Source organism: Sceloporus occidentalis, unplaced genomic scaffold (genome assembly GCF_023333645.1).
Source record: "Sceloporus occidentalis isolate IW3139 unplaced genomic scaffold, rSceOcc1.0.p SCAF_18, whole genome shotgun sequence".
NCBI classification, from domain to species: domain Eukaryota; kingdom Metazoa; phylum Chordata; class Lepidosauria; order Squamata; family Phrynosomatidae; genus Sceloporus; species Sceloporus occidentalis.
The window spans coordinates 11,395,815-11,422,110 of NW_028316998.1; positions in this window are offsets into that span (position 1 = coordinate 11,395,815).

Below are 26,296 nucleotides of genomic sequence, written 5' to 3' on the forward strand. Positions count from 1 at the left end.
TAATAAACTATTTTTCTTTAGACATTCTGTGGTAAGTATTAAAGGGAATTAAGAAAGAATAATTAGAATGTCTTCCTTAAAGAATGAAGCAGTAACATTGTAGCTTTTTTCCCAAAAGTCCTTTAAGCCTGGTAGATGAACAGAAGAAGAATGCACACTTCATTTCACGAGCAATGAAAGACATTATAAACTAAATGTTAAATTCTTGTTGACTATAAGAAATGTTACTGGGCCATCTGGCCAAATACGTTTTCTTGCATGATATAGCAAAAATATTTTTTTTCCTTTGCATGACCGAAAAATAACCATTTTTAAAAGAATTGGGTCTAACCACTAAATTTCAAGCGCTTGCAAGTTGGCAGCAGGTGCAGTTAAGTATCCCAAAAGGATGTACACGTATGTTAGATTAATAAACATCCGTAGCAAAGGAAGGAGTGAACTGAGTAAATAAGTAAATGAAGGAATTATAGGATAATTCTGTAAAAGGGGCAAGGTGGAACAATTAGTACATTTATTGATAAGCAACAAGTATTGTTCAAGGCTTTGGTTTGACCATTGAGCTGTGGATGGTAAGCTCAGGAGAAATGCAACTCTATTCCAAATCTTTTTTTACAGAGAGCCCTGCAAAATAATATGTGAACCAATGCTGGAAATTATTCAGAAACCCCATGGAGCCAACTTATATTGTTCAGAAAAAAAAGAGGCTAGGGTTGAAGCTGTGAGTAGTTTGGGTAATTTTTTTGTTTACAAAAACCAATCATAGGCAATGAGTGTTATTGGGGACTGTGGTAAATCAGCAATAAACTCCAAGTGGAGTACTGGAAGGGGATGAGCTAAGCCATGATGAGTCCTACTTTTCCTGTTGTCCTAATAAGTTGCATCTTGTGCAAAGCTCAAACACAATGATTAGTCAATTCTCCTCATATTTTTCATGATTTTATTAAAATTAGCAATTACAATTAAGTACATAAATAAAACAGCATTCATTTTAATTGCTGTTTGTGAGTGTGTGAGCACAGTTGGGACAGATTGGGGTGAACATATTGATGTCTTGTTTTGGCCACCATAAATGCAGGTTTGTCTTCCAAACAATGACCTGCGACCAGAAAAGTATGCCACATTTGATAATATCTAAACACAGACTAGGAGGAAAATAATAAAAATAGATGACTTGGAATACTTTTTTGTCATTCTAATCTTATTAAAACATGAGTAGTAATGTTGGCCACAAAGTGTTACATTGGGATGATCAGCAGTGGATGCAAAAGAAGCCATAGGTTCAAAATGCTTGGATAAAATGCCAGCTTTGGCATTTGTTTGAACATGAAAAAGAAAAAGGCCCATCAGACCTGGTGAGAATTAAATTATTTAGCTACTTCTAGCTACTTCTAGGTATTCTTGTGATCTGTGAAGATTATGTAGGGGGTGTCAGATGCCTCCACTTTTCCAGGGACAATTTACTCACCGTGCGTTCTTGATTACCTATTATTATCAAGCAAGGGTGGATCTTTTTTCAGTCTCTTTGAGTTAGGACACCTCCTGCTCTAAGCTCAGAAGCTTTAACTTCAATAATAAATTGGCATTCTATGAGTTCCAAGAAAAGTGATACGTTATGCTCACCCACAGAAACATAAAGGAAAGTTTCAATGGAGATGACACCAAAGGCATCTACAGCTGCTACTCTTACATACTTATAAGGGGACAACACACTGCATGGACCCAGATTGGATCTATAAAAACCCTAACAGCACCAATGTCAATGAAAGCCTGAGTATTTATTGACCTCCTCAACTAAGCATGATAGGAACAAGAAGGCAGAAATTCTTAGAAGGAGATGTTGCATCCAATGCACCATTTGGGGTTTTCTCCATAGTGCTTTGCTAATGGCAGTTTAGGACTTGGGGAAACCATCACAATGGGACTAGGAGCAGCAGCAGGAACAAAAGAAGTAGCAGATCCCTGAAGTCTAATCACACTACATAGTATTAGCCCCTGCTAGCACCATTCCATGGAATACAGAAATGGATAAAAGATACGCTGGAAGCATGACTAGCAAAGACTTGGGGTTAATTTCTGAGATGTAACATACATTGGTTAAGAAATCTTCAACACTATTTGAAGTTTCCTCCATAGTGTTCTGGCTATTATTAGGAGCCAAGGAAATGTCCACAGTGGGAATAAGAGGAATACCAGAAACTAAAGAAGGAGCAAAAATCAACTTTACAAACAGCTTCAAAAGACACAAATGTATTTAACAGCACTAAAAATGATTTAACATGCATTTTGCTACTTTATGCAGGAAAAACACTTACTGTGTTCTTACAGTACAACTGCAGAGTCACCTCCTCTGTCCACAATTCCCAAAAGTTTTTGTTTGGATGATTAAAGCAGCCAATCATTGTACAGGAAAGTGCTTCCATTGAAAGCATCAGGGGCACGAAATGTGCATTCATGGAAGATCCCATTAGACATGTCAAGCAAAGCAGACATTTGGATGCAAAAATAAAAAGCTATTGTCAGGTAACATTTGCATTAGAGGGCATATAGGGTCTGTAGTATGCCTTCAAATCACTTCATTAATCCCTCTTTATTAGCTACTTCAAAGACAGGTCAATAATATTGATAAAGGAAACATAATTATTGTTTCCTTTCTCTGATAGGTTTTTAAGTTACAAGCAATTTGATTTTAGTAACAAACTATGACCAATGAACACTATTGTGTGGTGTACAATTAATGTTTACACATGACAATGCAAATAGAGAGTGAAGTTTAAGAAGAAAATCAATTGTGTTAATATGAAAGGAATGTCTAAAAATTATTACATTATTTTCTTGGTGAACTTCACTGCTAACACTCTTAGATTAAAGGTTGTGCTACCTGAATAGACCAGATGTCTGTAACAAGGAAAAAAAATGCTGTTGCAACTTGATTCTAGGCAGTTTGTTAATTCAAATGAAGGAGCCTCCAATGGTTTAGTTGGGAATTAAGTTAATTGGGTTTGGTGTAAGGTTGGTGTACTTCCTGCTGGAAAGTTTCCCATGTTTTCTGTATAAGTAGCATCTGAACTCCCATATCACCCTGTTATCCCAGACTTTAATTAGATCTGGCATTCTTTTCATAATGATAAATGCTGGGATGATGAATGAAAATGCAAATGAGTGTGAAGTTGCTCAGCCATCGGAGTTGAATATCATTAACACCTTTCTACTGTTAAATCAATCAATGCCATCTTCAGTTCCCTACTTTCACTGGGTGCAGGTGGCAGTTTACCGGGATATCTTCCATAATATAAGACGTTCAAGTTTTGTAGATTTTTGTCCTCCCTATATGCTTTTATTAATCTTTTTTTTTTAAATATTTTTCTTTGGGAAACTTACCAGGAAATATCCATTTGTGTCATTTATGGGGAAACACATTTGATAAAATAGCATTATTAATTATTTTCTCAAGAAATAATACAAACTGAAAACTTACCGACATAAAATGCATGTAGAGGATTTCCAAGTAGCATTGAAGTTTGAGACATGTGTGTGTATTAACAAGTAAATATGAGAAAACCGGACAACAAAGAAAAGAAAAAAAGTAAAGAAAATACTGAATATCAATATAAAAATAATCTTGAATCAGCACCATTAACCTCTTCTCTCCTGTGAGATAATAAAGGCAGACTTTCTCTAGGAAAACCACTTCATGTTAGGATTGAAGTATAGGAAATTTAGTATACTATGGTAATAGTTTTCAAAATCTATTCTATCTATTCTATCCAGCTATCAAGTTAAAAAAAATACATTCTAAAAATGAACAACTTGAACCATGCTGTTAATCCCCCCTCTTCCCCTATAGAATTATATAAATTGTAGTCTGCCTCATTTTCCTGCCATAAAGTCTCAAACCTTAATCAGTCCTTATTTTTTTGATTCAAGGTTCAAGCCATATGCCTATTGCATTCATATTTGCATTCCATCACTGTATTAACCTCTGCCACTTCTGCTGGGAGGTTGTTCTGCCTAGCTACCACCCACTCAGTAATGGTGGAATGGAATGTGATAGGGTAGAGGTGATAATAATAACCTAGGGGTAAGAATTTACCTATACCTTCCTCACAACTCATTAAATGCTCAGTGAGATGGGGTTTAGACATAAAAAGTACTGAGCCCATGCATCCCCTCTCCGATATACAACCCACTGAATAAAGGAGTTAAAACTAAAGCTTACTCTTTGAAGAGGGTGAACCCTGTCTCATGCCTCCCTACACCTCATGTCCTGTAGAATAGAAGAGGTAAATATTAAAAGCAGAAATCAGCAAAATAAACATTGACTACCCTATCATCTTTACATTCCCCAAATAGTTAGGAGAAAGGGCCAACAAATACACCCTTTGGGTTTTAGGAAGGTGAATCACTGTATACCCCTTTGGCACCTAAAGTGTGCAATCTGCGATAAACCACAATGGGGAAAAAAATTGAAAAAGTAATCAAATCCGAGTGGCATTGTGGTGGATTCCAAAATAGCTGATGATTGTGCGGAAGTGTGTATAGATACTCCACAATACTAGGGACCTCAAGTTGTTAAATAATGCATGAAATCATCCATTGATTGCAGTATATATAACTGGAGACACTATTTATGCTGGACTTGAATTCATATACCCAATATTCATATGAAAACAAAATAATTAAACCCGTGGTCTAGTACTTGTATTTCAGTCTCTTGGAAATGATGGTGCTCAGCAGCATATAAACACGCTTCTGCATAACCAGCGGTTATTTTAGAATTTGCTGTTTACTTATTTTTTATTTTTTGGATGAAATGATTCAATTGGCTGAAGATAAGTATTCAATCATCATCTCTCCATGGAATTTTTATGGCAAGTTTTTTATATACCTCTAACACCCTGCATCCCACAGGGTACTTTAGCACCATCCCAGTGGTCTGAGGATAGATGTAGGGGACAAAGTTTGATTCTATATCCATGAGGCTGTTTTTAGAACCTCAGAGGTCTCTTTATCAGCTTATGTGCCTTTAAGTGCCTTCTGTGTTGACCCAATAAAAGATATCAATTTTCTCTTGGGCTAATAGGACTGTATCCATTTTGCTTATTTCAACTTTCATCCGGAGATAGATTATTATAATCAAGAAGAAAACATACCTGGGTATACAGACATAAAATCAACATTGATGTCATCCAACATTCAGGAAAATCATATTTGATTAGCACCAATAAAAAATGATAAAATGTATGACATTTTAGCATAATATGTCTTAAGAGCTTGGATTTGCAACCTCTGCAATCGGTTTTATAAAATTGTGCATTGTCTGTGACAGTCTGGTGTAAAACAGATCTGGACATTAGCAGATTGCCAGTGAGATCACGCGTTTGTTTTATCCTTCAGTAGGAGACAAACACACTATATGAGTATCAGATGTGACAGCTGACACCTGAATACGTAATACGTTGTGATCAAAGTTGTTTACCCAATTAAACATTCACATTAAGCAAGTTTAAATGAGATTTACCAGTAAGACAAACATTGTGTTGAAGGGTAGCAACCAAGGTGTTCTAAGATTAAGTAAACAAAACACAATTTAAGTCAGCGTCTATCTTTAGTGTTAGAATGTTTGTAGCTGCTGTTTTATGAATGTGTTTGACTGAAGTTTAGTTAAGACATGTTAGCATTTTTTCCTTATTAAAAAGCACACATCGTACTTCACTGTCAGGGTGAAAATGTTGACCTTTAGTATCAAAGAAAGACAACCAGCCAACCTAATAAGTCCTTTATTTGCTACTCAAACCACTCATTAACAAATAATTGGATCAAAAGTTCAGTGGCCATTATTGCTCTGTCAATTAGACTGCATGAAACCAAATGAGCTGGTCACTAGGTTATAAATTATTTCTATATGCTGCTCCCCTTACCAGAGGCTGTTTGCAAACAGGCCAGACCTCTTCCTCACACCAACAGAACATGTTATCCTAATAACACGTCTGTTAGAATTGATCTATTTTATTTAAAATATAGTTACTCTCTCTCCTGTTCCTCCACAGAGGGAAAACGACAACTACAACCCATAAACAGCTGTGGTGTGCTGTGCAATATACCAAGTTGGAGAGTTCTTACTTCAATGTTATTCTAGAAGACCACAAAATAAAAACAAACAAGCCTTATGCGCATTCCATATATATATTGTAAATACGTAAAATCATACATAAAAAGCCATTCTTAGAATCAACAAGGCATAAGCAGCCCTCATATAGGGATTGGTTTTATATAGATAGCTAGATAGATAGATAGATAGATAGATAGATAGATAGATAGATAGATAGATAGATAGATAGATACATTGACAAATAATCTATACAACTGGTATCTTCATAGGCTCATCCTTTCCCTGAAGCCCAGGATAAAGACTCAAAGAAGAATGAGTGCATTCGCATGGTCTAAATTTTTAATATTAAAATGCACTGAGATTTGCTTTACACATGCTTGAAGATGTATTGCCCCAAGCAAAACAATGTTTTATAGATGGACATGCAATTGTGTTAGTTTCATTATAGGTCACACTTTTCAAAGAGAGTTATAAGTAGTTCATAATCAGATGTGAAGGTAATGCTCTAAACATGTATTGCAATTTTAAGCCCTTTATGGTAGGCAACATTTATTTTTTTCTCTCACTATTACAGTATTTCTTATCTGTGAAAAGAAAACTGTAAAAATTAGATATAACTCGCCAGACTTGGCGTACTTGGACGTAGTATTATTTATGTAGGGTATTTCTGTAATCTTAAGGGGCATGTGAATACATAATGTCCACTCCCACAAAATCCTCTCCTAAAGTGGAGCCTCTTGCCAATTTCAGTAACCCAGTCCTAGATTCCCCAGAAGAACGGTGGGGCTCCTTGAAGTAGTAGGTAGCACTACATTGGTGCAACCGATGAGAATGATACTACTACCTTATGGCCGGAACTAGTTATAATCCACACAAAGTTCCAGGATCTGTTCTTTGAAGAGAGCAGGTCTTTTCTAACAGATGGTAGCTTGTGCTTTTATCCTGTCCACACATTAGCATGCCTAAGGAGGGGAAGGGGCAGTCCACCCCAAGTGCCACTCATCAGGAGTTTGCCTGGTGGGCTAGTGGCCGGCCAAGAAGATGTCTGTTTTGCGGCCCAGTGGCTGGCCAACGTGGGCCCACAGCTTACTGCTGTGACGGTCACACACACTTTTTGAGGAAACTTCTGCTTCCTCTGGATGGCTGTGAGGTGGCCGTGAGGCTGCGTAGACATCTGTGCAGCCCTAGTGAGCTTGGCCAGTCCCCAGACCAGTGAAATCTGCAGGTGCGGGAGGCTGAATGTGTGAATGATTGAATTAATGAGTGAGTGTTTAGGGGAATGGGACAGGCAGGCTGTTTAGGGGTAGAGGTGGCACAGGCAGGCTGTTAAGGGGGGAGGATGTGGCACAGGCAGGCTGTTGCAGGGTAAGAGATGGCACAGACAGGCTGTTTCAGGAGTAGCTGTGGCACAGGCAAGCTGTTTTAGGGGCAGAGGCCTACCATGTCAATGTCTGACTTAGTATATAGTGATGGGAGTTATGCTGAACTACCATCAATGTCTGGCTCAGTGTACAGTGATGGGAGTTATGTTGTACTACCATCAATGTCTGCCTCAGTATATAGTGATGGGAGTTATGCTGTACCATATCTATTAATACATTTTATGTATTTAAACATATAATTTATTTAGTTCATTATTGAATTTTTCAGATTTCTAGTTTTTTTCAGTTGACATACGGTTTACAAATTTTTTGTGGGTGTCTTTACATTTTAAAGTGGGGAGTGCCCATAGGCGTAGGAACCCCTAAAAATCTGGGGGGGACAGCATTTTCCCCCATCAGATCCCCACTTTCTCCCCATCTCTCACACTATCTATCCCCTCTCCCCCTATCTCCCCCCTCTCCCCCCTCTCACACTTTCTTACTATCTACCCCCTCCCTACCCTCCCTTCTCACACTATCTACCCCCTCCCTACCCTCCCTTCTCACACTATCTACCCTCTCCCTACCCCCCTTCTCACTAGCTACCCTCTCCCTATCGCCCCTTCTCACTAGCTACCCTCTCCCTACCGCCCCCTTCTCACTAGCTACCCTCTCCCTACCCCCCTTCTCACCAGCTACCCTCTCCATACCCCCTTTTCTCACTAGCTACCCTCTCCCTACCCCCCTTCTCACTAGCTACCCTCTCCCTACCCCCCTTCTCACTAGCTACCCTCTCCCTACACCCCCTTCTCACTGTCTACCCCAGGGGTGTCCAAGTTTTTTCTGCAGTGGGCCACTTCATCAGAATTGTATAGGTGCGCGGGCCGCACTCATTTTTCACTGTGAGAAAATATGGCCTTTAATAAAATATGCAGATTAAAATAAAGTAAATAACACAAAACCTTTACGTTCCCTCTTACTGATTTCTGGGCCTAGAAAGTTTTGTGACTACAAATTCAGGACTCAGGATAATTAAAAATGAAATAGTTCTATTTATTCTAGGGATTCACCAAAATGAAAATTCTGGACCAAAACATTCACGGTTCACTTAGCCAAAACCGAAAATTACCCCCCACCTTTAAAAATAATAATAAAAACTCACATTTTTTATAAAAGTAGGTAACACACCACAATTGGATAAAAAAAATTAGCAATATGACTTGGCATGATAGGAGTGTGATTGCTAACAGCAATCACACTCCTATCATACCCAGGCAGCCAGTACATGCTGGTACAGGGTGGCTATAAGTGATGTGCAGACCCCATACATATATACACTTGACATATACTATATATATAGTAGACTTGTGTATTTGTACAAAATTTACTTTTAACAAAAATTACCTGTTTTGTGCGTTCGTATGAATCAATGATAAAGAGGGCCATCACAAGACGTTTTGGCACCACTGCAAGAAGTTTTGGTTGCTGAGGTAAAGTGGGGGGGGGCTGTGTATAGGAGGATACATATCAATGACTGATAGGTAGAAGTATCCAAAAAAAATGGAGGTGGTCTCATTGATGGTTATGGCTGTGATCGATGGCTGTGAGAGCTTTACCCTACTTTTTTCACTCTGGCCAATCATTATTTACAAAGGACAACCATTAGATATATAAATCTGCTGGTGCCATTTTAACTTATCAGTAGCAGCAGTTACAGACTGATGGGAGTTGGAGTGTGAGGCAGTGAGAGTTAGCTTAGCAGAGGCTGAGATTAATACTCATTGCTCATCTATAACAATGCAAGTTAATTAATAGTTTAGTGGTAGATTGGAAAAGCTGTAGTGGCTACTGTGGTGTATTCCAGGGACTGCAGCAGACATTTTCCCCTGTTCCTGAGTGGAATTTAGTTGATTAACACACTTGCTCACTTATGTTAGTACCAGCCAAACATGTCATTTGTGGACAAGTTAATTTTTTATTATCTTTCATCATATGATCTATTACTTCAATAAATATAAGTGACGATACATATTGTTGACAATATAATATGTATAATATATAATATTGAGGAAATTCAGTCCTCCTCCATGGGGCGGCATATGCCTATTATCTACCAATGTCTGCCTGCCCAGGCCAGGTGCTCTACTACTGCTGCTGCTGCACCTCTTTCACCGTCCTAACTCTGGGGGGAACATTCTTTTAAAACAATTCTATAATATTGTGGTGAACATTCAGTCCTGATCCACTGGGCTGCATACGCCAATCATCTGCCAGTGTCTGCCTGCCCAGGCACAGTGCCCTACTACTACTACTACTGCAGCTGCTGCACCCCTTTGACCGTCGTTACTCTGGGGGAATCTTTTGTATTAAATTTCTAGAATGAAAAGTGAGTCCAGAATTTCGTCTGAGCCGGGGAAATAATTTGTTGCCCGAAAGGCAAAAACGAAACGAACATTTTGTCCGAAGGGGTGCAGCAGCTGCAGTAGTTATGGATATAAAACATATCACATTTTAACCAAGAAAATAAAGAGTTTTAATTAAACCCATTACATTATATCATATCCAAATTGACAGTAATAATATCAATAATATGAGCTTTGTTTCTGTTACATTTTCAAGATAACTTTAATATTTATTTTTGTGTATTCCCTGTAATATGCCACTGGTGGGCAGCAGCTAAATACTCTAAAGTTGCATCAGTAAATAAAATCCTTCACGTTTTTTCGTGCCGACTATTTAGGTTGCTTTCCAGTCTGTAGAAAATCAGGAACACTTTAATCACTTAGAATGAAGTCAACGCAGGATTAACATTTATATAACAATCTGATGCATTGTAGAGCAACATTTTACAGATCATTACAAAGTTTTAAAAGCATTTCTACTGGCAGACACAAATAGGATCTATATCGCTAATGTAGGTAATGTTATTTGTTTTTTCTTAAGAACAGGAACATTTTAAAACATGTTTTCATAGAGAATTCTTTAGAATCATTTGTTCAGTATCAATCAACATCTTTTCCTGTTCCATTTCTGCTGTTATCTTGTTATAGTTTTTTTTTTTTCTAACTTGTTTTCTTGAACTGTCCTTGAGGTTGTTGAAAAGAATTAATCAAATGTTTTAGACCCCCCATAAATAAATCACACTACTGGTGGCCTCTTTATTATTATGACATCCTTAGTTTTAGGTTCCATAGGACTGCACTTATTATTTGATATATTCTAGATAGTGGGTCAGTAGTTAAGCAGAATTACTAAATTATTTGGAAAGACTTCTCATAGAAAAAAAAATATCTGAGCACTCCAAATCTTGACCGTTCATATGCCCTAGGTAATAAGCAAGCATCCTGTTGAGAACCTGAAGCTGGCCATAATTTTTTTTAAATATCAAAACTTTTATATAATCTTTTTAAGTATCAATTGAATAGGGACAAAGCTGATGTTTTTAATTAGAGACTACAGGTAGAGAATTCTATTTCTAATAGGGCAAATGCTACAGTTTATTTGACCCATGACTCAGAATTTGAGTTTTTTCAACTCAAGGTCGAAAGGACAGTTTACTGCCCCTCCGACAATAAGTGTATGTAAAAGTACTTTAATGCCTAAAAGAAGACAAAAAAAAATAGCCGAACAGAGCTGCACCCTATACACTGTCAAGATTTCTTTCCAGTTTTGGCAGCTTGAAACAGCCAATCATTGGCAGCAAAGCACACCTGCGTTTTCTGGATCCCATAGAACTCTTTTGCAAGCCGGAGCTGGAGTTGGCTTGCAGAGAGTATCCTGCGCATGCGCATTGCTGAAAAGGAGATATACTCGAGGCACTGCAAATGCATAGAGAAGACTCCTATTTAGTCTTCTAGGCATTTGTATGCAATAAATATTATTATATTTTGAATTGATTAAAAAAAAACTATTGCGCAACACTGTAATGGGGCTGGTCTGTCAATTTCGCTTAAAAATTTCATTATATATATATTCTATGAATGTTTGAATATATTTACTATCAGTAACTGACCATGGTGCCTTAATTATTAGTATTATTAATATAAAATGCTAATTCTGTCAAATTAAACAGACTAATAAATCAAACAGCACTAAACGTGGAATATTTAAAAAGTAAGCATATGTAACCCACCAACTAATCTTTTGCTTAACAATTTTCCATAAATCTTTATCTATTATTTATTTATCTTTGTAAGAACTGATTTTTTTTATTTAAAACTTGAAGACAACTGTTTAATTAATCAAATCCATATTGCAGCACATTCTTTTTCAAAAAACCCCAAAAATGTAGTTCTATAAAGTCGAATCTGTGAATCAATTATAGAGTTTATCCTCCGGAAATTGAAGTTGTGCAGAAAACGTTCTGCACAGTTATGTGGTTTTTGGAAAATTGCTGTTCACAACTGCCAACTATTTCTTGAAGTTTCATTCATAAACACCCTTGCCACGAGGAATCTTGGCAATAAACCAAAAGAACACAACCCATGTATGTTGTGCCCTAAATAAAGCTATACATAATATGTCATTGTAAACGTACCACAATATAAAAGAATAATTATTACACATCAAACTAATTAATATTATTCTGTTCAGTTTATGAATTCTGTACCTGAATTTTATCCTATTTCAAAATGTTTAACTTCCAGCATAAGTTTCACCGCGTGGATATGCTCTGATTTCTAATGTAAAAACCATCTGATTCTTGAAAGTATCTGAATATTCCTGATTAAATAAATATCTGGACCATAAAAACTCACAAAACTCAGAGGTCCTATGAAAGCCGAAAAGTAAACTTTAATAAAAATAATAAAAATATATCAAGGAATTACAGGTTTCTCCAGTTGCTTCTCCATCGTCACAAGCATTATGTTAAAAAATACCCTTGATTATTGTATATCCCTAAACAGAGTAATACAATTAGGTTCCTCTATCCCTTTGAGTTCTGGGAGTCTGGACACATTGTCAGAAACCAGACCAATTGTTTGTAGTAAAAACTTCCATATTTTATAGCAGTCTTAAACACACAAGCCTTCATCTGTAAGAGGTAAGAGCAGGCTGCCCATTGGTATATAGAGTGCCATAGGCAGGTGATACATAGTTGGCATCCCAAGCCCAGTTTGCTGGTACAAGCCTCTGACATAGTTGGCACTTTAAGGGATAAAGGAATAGCCATGTAAATGTTTTTTACAGTTAATGCTCATTTATCCTTAATACTTAAGTCTCCAAATGTCCCCATACACTGTGGTATTTCTATGTGAAATATTCTCTAGTTTTGTTTGGTCTTGACCCTTATTGATTGACAATGTGTTAACCTATTATAATCCAAACTCTGTCACCATCGGAAAATCCTTAAGTACCCCCAATTTATCAAGCTGCATGTACAAAATACATGTATATGTCTTCATCAGTCCCAGAATAATTCTATCATGGTATGAAAACAATTATGTTAAACTTAATACATGTACTTTTGGTTATTCTACAGAATGGTTATTGACCATACAATTAACCTCAACACAGCTAATTTCCTCTTAATATGCTATTTCTGGAGCTAATGTTTTTGACGTCAAAACCAGCAAAAGACATCAAACACATAAACACACTTGTAAAATGGAAAAAAATAATGATATTTGTAAGTTTGGTTTGTAACTGAGCATGGACAAATAATCTGTGAATAAAAAGCACATGTAAAATGATGAAAGCTATTTCTAGTGTTAAAAATATGAAGTGGTTAAAAATTAAACGTTATGTAAAATTCAGTCCAAGGTTATCCTTAACACAGGCCAAAATGGGCTGCTCTGTCAAGCCCAGGCTTTCCAAAAGTGCTTAACTACTATTTTCTCCATTACTGTCCACCTACCAACTATGGTCGCTAAAATCAAAACCTATAATGGTAGCCTCAACAGAACATATCAGTAACAGCTACGGTGCCATGCACTGACCCATCAGTTTGGCACAGTGCTCTATTATCCTGAAGAGGATGAATACACATGCATATGAAAATTGCACTTTAGCACTGAAGTTTTGCACTCCAGTTTTGACAAGATTAACAGCACACACAGCAAGCATCTTTTGCTAAATTATATCCAAAATGCTAATAAACAGGAGGTTGTCTGCTCTCCACAATATGTTACATATAGCAGTGCTCCATGCATGCACTGTTACAATGTCAGTATGGACACAGCAATGTCGCTTTCTACTGCCAGAAGGGAGGCAAAACTTTAACAATACAGTCTTCTCCTTGCAAAAAAGGGCTATTTCAGGATCTTCCACTGTGTTGACCTTCTAAAAAATGACCAAGCAGGTCAAATAATGGCTCCTTTGCAACTCTAACGTGAACTAATGTTGGTGAGTGTGACTGAGCTGGGGCCTTATAGGGAGAAAGACTCCATTCTAATAGAAAATAGACCTGAACTGATCACTAACACTTTGTGATTGGAATTACAAGTTGTATGAGACAATTCGGTGTGCAGTTTCTTTTTATGTTTTTTGTTTTGTTATTTGAAAGAGGAAAACGTTCACAGCCTGCTATGACTATTTTTCTGTAAGTTTCTTCAGCAGTCCTTCCATATGATTTTAAAAGAATAGTTAAGTCAACTGTCCATTTTCTAGAATGTGGATACCTTCATGCTGTACTGGAGTAGAGCTGATTTGTTGATGTTGATGAGATCCCACAATGTTCAGATTTAAAACAATCTGCCTCAACTGTGTAAAACTAAAGAGTACAATTAGTTAGGTTGTCTTAACTGATTGTTTTTAGCCTTAAGGCAAGTGTGAGTTTTTAGAAGCCAGATTCCTCTGTCCCCTCTTCCTCCCCTGATGTCAAAGTTTACTAGAATCCCAGACTATGTGGTGGGTATGAGTGTACTCAGTGGGCTTTAACACAATGATGTCCATGGCCCTGTTTGCATGTAAATAAGTAACAAAACATATTTATTTAATTCACTCACTAACTCATATTTCCTTCAATTGTTTTTTTTTCTTCTTTTTATGTGAACAATTTTTGCACTACGCCACTATATCTTGATTAAACATGAGTTAAAATGTGTTAATTTAGGACAATTGTTGATCACATATGCTACAAACAGGATGCAGCCATCAAATGTTTTTTTTTTGCTGCCTAAAAAATTGGAGGGTATTATTCAAGAAATACCGTATTTGCTCGATTATAAGACAAGATTTTTTTCAGAGCAAATGCTCTGAAAAATACCCCTCGTCTTATAATCGGGGTCGTCTTATAATCAGACCTCAAATAGGTCTGACTATGAGACGACTAAGATCCAGATCCCCCGCAGCTGCAGGGGACCTGGATCCTCCTGTTTCCCCCCCCCGCCCCACTTACCGGTACTTCTGAGTACCCGGTGTGTAGCTGGGGCAGCGTGTAGATGTCTACGCGATTCGCGTAGACAACTTCCGCTGCAGCCGGAAGGAGGCGTGGCTAGCAGCGGGGGTTGTCTGCGTCCATTGCGCAGACCTTCCCCGACTGTCAGAGATCAGAGTTCCCCGCACCGGTGCCGGTGTCGCACCGGTGCGGGGAACTCTGATCTCTGACAGTCGGGGAAGGTATGCTAGATGGACGCAGACAACCCCCGCTGCTAGCCACGCCTCCTTCCGGCTGCAGCGGAAGTGCGTGGGATCTACACGCTGCCCCGGCTACATGACAGGGAAGTCAGAAGCACCGGTAAGTTGGGGGGGGCGGGGGGGAGTGTTAAATGGGGGGCATAAGGCATTTCTGGAGGCAGAGTGCTCTGTGAAATGCCTTTTAACCCCCTTAACGCCACTCTGCCTCCAGAAATGCCTTTTTAACCCTCTATACGCCTCCTGAATGCCTTAAACCTCCCTAGATGCCACTCTTCCCCATAATATGCCTTTTAACCCTCTAAATGCCAGAGTGGCCTATAGGGGTATAAGGCATTTCTGGAGGCAGAGTGGCACATAGGGGGTCAAAAGGCATATCATGGGGCACAGTGGCATATAGGGTTAAAAGGCATATCATGGGGCACAGTGGCATTTAGAGGGTTAAAAGGCATATCATGGGGCACAGTGGCATATAGGGGGTATAAGGCATTTTTGGGGCAGATGTGCATAACTGGGGGGCAGGTTGGAAAATAGAAGGAAATAAAACCAAAATATTTTTTATATATATTATATTATATTATATATATTCAGGCTTTTTCTTTTTTGCCTAAATTAATATTCAGATTTGGGGGGCCGTCTGCTATGACTATTTTTCTGTAAGTTTCTTCAGCAGTCCTTCCATATGATTTTAAAAGAATAGTTAAGTCAACTGTCCATTTTCTAGAATGTGGATACCTTCATGCTGTACTGGAGTAGAGCTGATTTGTTGATGTTGATGAGATCCCACAATGTTCAGATTTAAAACAATCTGCCTCAACTTATAATCAGGGTCGTCTTATAATCGAGCAAATACGGTAATACTCTTTTTCTAAATGTTTACATTTCTTTTAGTGATGATGTCATCTTATACTTTAAATTCTGAATATCAACAGATAACTACAGAACTAATCCAACAGAAAAATACATAGAACGGGGAGTTTAAAACCCTGTTCTAAGACACATGGTAAAATTCAAAATATTACTTGGAAGCAAAAGTATATTTTTTTTTTTGCAAGTATGACCGGATTTTTTTTATTATTATAATTTGAAGAGAGATATGCATGTATCAATCTTAGTCAGAAAACATTCAATTTGCATTATTTTTGGCAACAGCACTTTACAAGCAGTTCTTGAACTTTATGCTACAGACTCATTCTGTATATTTTTACTTTCAAAAGCCAAACCATAAGTCGTGAGACATTTTAATGGAAAGCCATTATTGCACTGAGTGAATCAAGAAAATAAACACAAATGCGAAATGTATGAATAGTTAGAAAGTCGATGGTTTATTTATAAAACATGTCTGAAACCATTATACTGCAACAAAGGGAAAGATATTAAAAAGAGGAGCTACCTACGAAGCCAAAAATGCATCAAAGCCTAAATTATATTATAAAAGTTTCACAAATATTAAAAATGTGAGTTCCTAATCCATATGATCTGGGGAAATAATATTGTGGTACCATGGCTCACTCATTTATTGGAAAAAAAATTGTATGTAATATCAGTACAGTTTTGACGGCTTAAGCATATTGCTTTGGTCAGCAAAGATGGACAGTGCTAACATATATATATATATATATACATATATATAGATACAGATATATATTTGTATATATATATATATATATGTGTATGTGTGTGTGTGTGTGTGTGTGTGTGTGTGTGTGTGTGTGTGTGTGTGTGTGTGTGTGTGTGTGTGTGTGTGTGTGTGTGTGTGTGTGTGTGTGTGTGTGTGTGTGTGTGTGTGTGTGTGTGTGTGTGTGAAGAAACAATAATATAAAGTGAAAAATACAAACTGGATTAAGAAAAATATATGTAATTTATTGATTAATTAAACAAATTAAATATAAGGAGATAATAGAAAGACAAACAACATATATGTTAGGTATATTCAAGTAGAAAAACACTTACATAAGTATACTTGCCAAAACATTTTTTTATATCATTTCAGGAAATGTTTCCAGATATATAAAAAAGAATATATATTTAGAAAACAAGAAACTAAGATTAGAAAATAAAAATATATTTCTTTAGTGTCCTGGTTATATTTTACATACCAGTATATGACATTTTAGTTCCTGGTTTTTATTTTGATATGAATTTATACATGGTTGTCCCCAAGGGGCTCGAATAATCACATTTTCACAGTGGTGTTTGTCACTTTGTAGCGCTGTACACATTTTGTTTACTAGTATTTGGTCAGTGGAGATCTTTGCATGACAAAAATAAATTAGTCAGCAACCAGTATATATACATTAGAGATAGGGGAGTTGTTGTTGTGTCATGTCATTTCTGTATCTACAGAAGGACTTACACAAAATCGCAAGAAGTTCTACAAGGGTGAAAGGTTAAGGATGATTTTATGGCATTAATGGATATTGTAATTCATTGGAGTGCATAAGCCATCATAAGTATTTCATGCATATGGTAATTTAGCGTCACCTTTATAGTAATATTATTCCCCATGCAATTAAATGAGGCATTTATCAGAAAAGCCCCTTAAGCATTTGCATTATTTCCCTTCCATGCAGATAACTCAGCTTGCAGGAGATGCATTTGATTGAAGCGCATCTCCTGCTCACAGTATGATGCATGCTGGTAAGTAGGAGATGTGCTTCGTGAGTAGGAGATGCTGGTAAGTAGGAGATGTGCTTCGTAAGTAGGAGATGCTGGTAAGTGGGAGATGTGCTTCGTAAGTAGGAGATGCTGGTAAGTAGGAGATGTGCTTCGTAAGTAGGAGATGCTGGTAAGTAGAAGATGTGCTTCGTGAGTAGGAGATGCTGGTAAGTGGGAGATGTGCTTCGTGAGTAGGAGATGCTGGTAAGTAGGAGATGTGCTTCGTAAGTAGGAGATGCTGGTAAGTGGGAGATGTGCTTTGTGAGTAGGAGATGCTGGTAAGTAGGAGATGTGCTTCGTGAGTAGGAGATGCTGGTAAGTGGGAGATGTGCTTCATGAGTAGGAGATGCTGGTAAGTAGGATATGTGCTTCGTGAGTAGGAGATGCTGGTAAGTAGGAGATGTGCTTCGTAAGTAGGAGATGCTGGTAAGTGGGAGATGTGCTTCGTAAGTAGGAGATGCTGGTAAGTGGGAAATGTGCTTCGTGAGTAGGAGATGCTGGTAAGTAGGAGATGTGCTTCGTGAGTAGGAGATGCTGGTAAGTGGGAGATGTGCTTCATGAGTAGGAGATGCGAGTAAGTAGGAGATGTGCTTCGTGAGTAGGAGATGCTGGTAAGTAGGAGATGTGCTTCGTGAGTAGGAGATGCTGGTAAGTAGGAGATGTGCTTCGTAAGTAGGAGATGCTGGTAAGTGGGAGATGTGCTTCGTGAGTAGGAGATGCTGGTAAGCAGGAGATGTGCTTCGTGAGTAGGAGATGCTGGTAAGTGGGAGATGTGCTTTGTAAGTAGGAGATGCTGGTAAGTAGGAGATGTGCTTCGTGAGTAGGAGATGCTGGTAAGTAGGAGATGTGCTTCGTGAGTAGGAGATGCTGGTAAGTAGGAGATGTGCTTCGTAAGTAGGAGATGCTGGTTAGTAGGAGATGTGCTTCGTGAGTAGGAGATGCTGGTAAGTGGGAGATGTGCTTCGTGAGTAGGAGATGCTGGTAAGTAGGAGATGTGCTTCGTAAGTAGGAGATGCTGGTAAGTGGGAGATGTGCTTCGTGAGTAGGAGATGCTGGTAAGTAGGAGATGTGCTTCGTAAGTAGGAGATGCTGAAAAGTGGGAGATGTGCTTCGTGAGTAGGAGATGCTGGTAAGTAGGAGATGTGCTTCGTGAGTAGGAGATGCTGGTAAGTGGGAGATGTGCTTCGTAAGTAGGAGATGCTGGTAAGTAGGAGATGTGCTTCGTAAGTAGGAGATGCTGGTAAGTAGGAGATGTGCTTCGTAAGTAGGAGATGCTGGTAAGTAGGAGATGTGCAGTAGTTCCATAGGGTAGTTCCAGTGATTGGTTGCTTGAAGCAACCAAAACTAAAGTGAAACGCGGGAGGGGGCATTTAAGAGAAAGTATAGAATGCATATTAACGTACTTACTAATTACTTTAATATGCATTCTTCAACGGTCGGGTAGATATAGGACATTATACCATGTCATTTAAGTTGACTACTTCAAATAACATTTACCATTTGTTTATACTTGTTGCAAGCAAAAATGCTAGCATGTGTAAAGATAAATAACTATTAACTAATAACCATAACTAAAATGGATATAAAACAACATTACATTTTATTTAAACATTACTTGGCTAGCAGAGTGTATAAAAAAGTTATTTTGGTGGCAGGTGCATTTTAATTGAGTAAAATATGTTTCAATGGAGTTGTTTTCATGGCACTTGGGAGTAACCAGAAGAGCTGTAATATAAGTACATTAAACTGACCAGATTGGTTAAAGCAAGAACTGAATATAGGTTCATGACAAGAAGTTTTGTGTCATGCCCTGGTCATATAACATAACTTAATTGAGGTAATGGGAAACTATGAGTAACTATGTAATTTTTTTTTTCTGTGCATGCGCCCATCTGCTCCACCAGCCAGTGTGAGTAGCAGACGAAAGACCAAGAAGAGTGGTGCTTCTTCTGAATGTCTTTTTTTTAATAAAATTTGCAAACTATGGTTTAATTTATAGTAATACTGGTCTATAAATATAATAGAAAATAATTATTTCAGATACGACAATAATCTCTTAACCCCTTTCGGGGGGAAAAACACTTTGGGATTTATTAACTAAAGAGACAGTTTGCAGGAGAGCATTTCAGCTCATTAAGTGAGTTTCTGCAGCAGTAAGAGTTTAGCTGGCCCTGTATAATGCATAGGTAAATCTGTCAGAGCCTACAAAGTGTCCTCACCCCTGTATTTAAAGATTATGCAGTGCCAGCTCAGCACTTCTTGCAGGAGAAACCTGCTAGTGTTTGGCCCTTTATAACCAATATTAAGGTGAGGCAGTTGAAAACAGAACTCTCCAGCAGGCCGGGACTTAATATCTGGCTGGCACACCAGGTAAATGCCCGGTGGCTGGATACGTGGTGCTTACATCATCAGGCTGGCCTGAAAGTGCCAGGGCAACCCTGTCATTGCCAGCCGGGCCCTGTAATGAATAAACCCCTTTTGCCCAGCTTGCTGCTGGAGCACTGTTATTTTATTCTACTTTTTCAATTATTTTATTATTATTATTATTTTTTTTACTTTACTGAGGTTGCTTGATTGATCTCTGACTACCTTTACATGAACGGAGCATTGTGTTCATTCATAATGGAAGTAGGGAGACAATTTAGGTATAGTTTGTCAATTTGGGTTCTTACAACATTTCCGTTGTTTTTTTTCACTTGGAGTGTAAAAAAAATATGCTTGCTAACATTCTGAATCACAAACGGAACCATGCTTTTCCTTATTGCATTTTTTTAAGCAGATTCATATTTATATCAACAGGGATTATATTGGTATATTTTTTCCGGGAGTCCTGATCAATGTATCTGAAGCTCTTCATTAACCTATGTTGATAGTGATGTTAAGTCTAGTCAGTCTGCTGTGTATCTGCCTCAAAACCCATTCCTTTCTATCTGAATTTCTCTTTGGAAATCAATACCATCCTCACCTTTGTCAGCATTTCTTACCTCTGCTAAGTATCCCTCTCTTTCCTGTGACATAATCAATATGCATATAGCTGAGCAGCGTGTTATGAATAGTAGATAGAAGAGAGAAAACATATTGATTTTTATAAAATATTCAAAGTGGAAGAGTTCAGAAATATGCATAGTGCATAACTGTCTGACTTTCGACCTTAAGGGTTTAAAACAGAAAGTGTTTTGGAGACAACCTCCGCCACCCCATTTAATTTAAAGTTCTAGCTCAACTAGTGTGTCGTGTTGACTCTTATTACAGCTCCATTACAACTTGGCCTGTTTTATATACTTATTGACTGGATATAGTTCAGCCTCTCCTCAGCAGAATAGCTATTATACTGATTGCACCTCATGCGTCCCAGTGTTTAATCCATATTCTGTCCTTGTTAATTCGGTGAGCTTTAACTACTTAGTCAGCAGCTGTTAATTTTTTCATCTTATTAATGTCCCACGAGTACCCAAAGTTTAACTAAAACGATAAAATAAATAATATAATATTACCATTTTCAGACAGAGCTCTGTTTGTATTAAATGTTGATACATTCAAAGAGTTTTATCCCTATTAATAAAATAATTGTATGTTAATGGCTCTCATTTCTTATATTTCTATAGCTAGATGATCTGTGGCCCTTGTAACTTCATCAATATTGGTGTGTCTGTATATTAATGGTATATACTGGTATAATTCCACACCGTAGGCACTCTAATGTAATTAGCTAATGACGATGTGATCTTTACATCACTGTTATAAAAGTAGAATATATTACCGTCTTGCATTATAGCTAGCGCAACCATTTACCATAATCAAACAAGTGGCAAAACTTGCATTTCCATGAGTGGGCTGTCAGCTTTCTCTCAGATGCAACGCCAGCAAAATAGCGACAGGTACGGAAGCAAAATTGTGTTTTGTCCAGCTTCTTCCATCACGCGTTTACCAAGGTCTGCATAGCCCAGAAAATTAGCACAGAAATGATTCAAAAATGATCCGGTCTGACTTACAAACCTCAGTTAAGAGTAAAACTCACAAAAGGGCTAGGGATAAGGGTGAGCATCTGGACCCTTTCCAGCCCCACTCCTGTGTGTATGTATATGTGTATGTATGTATCTATGTATATGAATATATACATGTTCACAGCAATCTGCTTTAAATGTTCAGTGCCCCGGGGCGTTCAAAAGATCCACGATAATTCGAAGCACTCACAGGCTTTGTATCCAAAATATTTTATTCACATAAAAAAAACAACTTTTTGGTCCCTCCACGGAGACCTATATATTATGCTTCTACATACCCCTAAATTTTATGGGTAGTTTTCCATCACCTTTTCCCACCATAACTTATGTATCAGAAACTCTGATCTCTGACAGTCGGGGAAGGTCTGTGCGTTGGACGCAGACAACCCCCACCGCTAACTGCACCTCCTCCCGGCTGCAGCGGAAGTTGTCTACGTGAATCGCGTAGAGCTCTACACACTGCCCGGACTAAGCACTGGGGACTCAGACGTACCGGTAAGTTGTGGGGGGGGAGACAGGAGGATCCAGGTCCCCTGCATCGCTGCGGGGGATCTGGATCTTAGTCTCATAGTCAGACCTAGTTGAGGTCTGATTATAAGACGACCTTGCGAGGGGTATTTTTTTGAGCATTTGCTCTGGAAAAAAACTTGTCTTATAATCGAGCAAATACGGTATTAACATTATTTAGCAAACTGGTTATCAAAACCTACAGATCTGTGACACAAATTAAGAAACGGGCAACTTGTTTTACAAGGGAAAATAAATGTTAATTTAAATCAACTTTTTCACAGATTGTTATTAGTCATTTGCCTTTCTTTCATGGTGACAAAATAATAAAACCACTCTCATGCACTTTTAATGAGATTGCTTAGCTTTCCACTTAGGGGGAAGAAAGCCTCTCAATTACACCATGGGAGGTCACCTTCTGAAACACTTGACAAAAGGAAAGGAACATTTTCAATAAAGGATCCACAACAGTTGCTTTTCTACTGGTATTTAAGAAAGTAAATCTCACATCAAAGGCATGTAAATTGCATGCTTTTTTAAGTATAAAGGGAAATCTAACACAACCTACAAAGTAGTGATTAGCTGTAATGATGATAGTTTTCTCACCCAGTTTAGTACGATGTTATGCTGTGTCATGTCCTGGGAGGATGATTGACATTTACCCCACAGGTAGCCACATGCATATATGGTTACATTGTAGGTTTGAGTGAAATAAGACCCTTTGCACATTCTGTACAGTTTCCTTGCAAGCATTGTGTTCCGTTTCATATATTGATCCAGAGGAAGGAAGCAAAAAATTCTCAACAAAATTCCTCATTGACCCTGTGGGATCATTTATATCAACAGCATGTATCTGAAGAGTGTATTCCGTTCTATATCATACAATATTACCCTCTTAGAGTTTTTTTTTATTAATCTTGCTAATCAGATCAGGGAAATTATATTTATTGTGTTGTGCTACTCAATATGAATAAATATAGAAAATAATAATTAAAATGAAAAAAATTTGATTTTGTGTGGCCCACGACTGGCTGCCTCTATAGGATCCAAAATCTTTGTAAGGATGACTCTAAACAAATTAATCGGGGAAGAACAAATAATACTAGGTACAATCTTCTAGTATTACCACTGCTAGTAGGCTCTTAGCATACAAGTAGGAAGTAAGTGCTGAGGATAAATCTTTCATAAGCACCATTTCGGGCTTCCAGGTTAAAGGTTTCCTAAGCACTGTCCAAACTCGTATGTCAGCTGTGATTATAAAGGTTAGGGGAGATCTTACGTAATATGATTATAGCCACCATTTAACTGCCATTATACTCCATGAGAATTTAAGGTCTGTATTCATCAGAATGTGAAGCGCTAGGAGCTTACTATTTCTGCTTAGAGGAGGAACAACATACTGTGGATGCTGCTCTAGAAACTGGATAAATGCCCTTGAGTTAATAAGTGTGGTCAGAGTTAATAAGTGTGGTCAGAGCAAATAAAGACTGAAGATTATGACTGACTACTCAGTGAAGCTCACTAATGTACTCCACTCCCTTACATGTGTAAAGCATATCTAAATTAAGTTTTTTAATCTCTTCCAGAGGCAAATTTTTGAAAAAGCAAACACAAAACAAGATCAGCAACAGGTTCCATTAGAAAAAGATGTAAATTGTATGTTCATGTGTTAATGTATGTGTTTGTGTTTTGAAATGTGATTGTGTAGCAGCAGAACCTGTACAACCAGAAACAAATTCATGAGAAGCAATTACCAACAGCAAGCACAGAAAATTGAGTGGCTCTAACTATATGAAAGTTAATTGATGCTTCCAAAATGGACGAATACCTGGGGCTTATTAAGACACATCAAAAGCCCCATTATACCAGTGTGGGAGCCTATGAGTATGCAAAACATAATTTGTGGTCTTCTTGAAAATATATGACTTGCGTTTGATGTAAGCAAGGATTGTTCCTTTAGGAAATCCAAACATGGAAAACCATTGTACAATCTTACCATTAACATAAAACAAACTATCTCTGTCTATTGGAGATAATATAAAATATAGTTTAAATATTGGTTATTGATCTCCTGAAGTCTGCAGAACCACAAAGCCCGATGAGCATACCTGGAAACTCTTCAGGTGAATCACCTGCTTCCCAATGTCTCAAGGTTAGGTAACTCTATTCACTGTTATGCTCACTCCCCATCCAGTTTTCTATCCACTCCCATACAATTTGATGCTATTTGGAGATAGCCCCATCCCTATCAGTGGTTAGTCTCATCCATCACACAGCTAACCCCATCCTTAAGTGGATAACTCTGCCCATGTAGGTGGCCAGACCCAAACCCTGGTAAAGCTGCTGCTCCAGAACAGGGAGAGCTCTGGGTAGTCTGATCTTGCCACTTGCCCAAGTATGCTTTTAAGAAAAATGGTTAAGTCACTACAGGAGGGGGTCTCTTTTAAATTATGCTATAAGACCAGCAATTTCTAGTTACACCCATGTATATTTCTGTCTAGACACTGGGTGACCTTACTTAACATTATAATCCAAAAATAATTTTCTATATAAGTTAAGACAATTATGACTAAACTAAGAGATTCATGTTAAACCATAATTTCAAAAGCATAAACACTTTAGGATCAGAAAAAAACCTAAGGTTAGACATTTTGGAAACACTAAAGCAGCAAACTAACACCTCTATTAACTCTATAGCTTAACAAGTAAGCCTTTTACCTCAATTAAACTTAATTTTGTTTTTATTTGTGAGTGGGGAGATACACTATATACTGCTTTCTAAAATTATTTTAAGTGTTTTTAATAATTAAATGGATTTAACAAATTACAAGAGTTAATTTTATTTCAAAGGATGAGAAATACTAGAAAAATGTAAAACGAGAGGGTTAAAAGCTTAGCTATAAAGTACAGAAGTTTTACTTTACTGAAAGAGGTAGTAAGTGAAATAGCCTCCCAGCAGAAGTGCTAGAGGTTAATACAGCGAGAGAATTTAAGCCTGTGTAAGATAAGCATAAAGCTATGTATCTGAGACTAGACCAAGGACAAATTAAGGTTTTAGTCTTTACGCTAGGAAAAATGGACAGTCTACACGGGCCGAATGGCTCTTGTCTGACATCAAATTCTGGTTCTTTATTATCATTTAAATAAATGTAATATTTTATGTTACATGTTATATATGTTATATATTCACAGTAACTAACAATAATAATATAATAACAAACAGTGCTATTTTATACGTCATGTATTTAAAGATACATTATAGTTTTTCATGGAATTCAATGTTTGTTTTTTTCTTTTTCTTTACATTTTTTATATATTTTATGATATAACATTTTTAACAATTTCTGTGAAAGTCTTGGGGTCGTTAACGGTACTAGGAATTTTATTTCTATACGGCATTATGCTATAACATTGAGCATAGTAAGTGGAACAATACATTTAAGAAAATCTGAATGTTTTTCTACACCTGTAGTAGGAATATTGAGTGAATATTTTAGGTTAAAATTGTATGGGAATATGATCCTGTATATTGAGCATGGCTTTACAAATCTGTCTTTGTTACCTTTTTCTTTCCTTTTTACCTGAAGCAAGAATTGTCTAGTCATATTGCCAAGAGCAAATTTAGGGCTGTCTTGTAGTTAGTGACACACATGAATTGGCTAAATACAATGGCATAGTGTTGTTAAAAGACAGCAGGTAATATATAATTGGTTTGGATTGTGGTTCCATGGGGCTGATGATATACTCCATGAAGTAATCTGCTAAATCACCGTGCACAGTTTCCTATTTCTTAACTTTAGCAGCGATAATTCATTTGACCGGGTAAAAATTGTTCTAGGGTCTTTTTTACACAAATGGACAGCTTAATGAAGACTGATCTATCCTTTCCCTGTCCAGCCCAGAAGGCAAAGTTTGATATAAAACAGAGAGTTAGACCCTGAGGATACAAAACAAAAGAGTGAGGGAAACATAGCTCAGCATGTTTGTGGGAAATCCAATTATTTGTCGCAAGCTTTGAATTCAAAATTGGGTTCAGAAACTCCTAAAGCAATTATGATTTGCTCTAAGAAGACAGAATGACT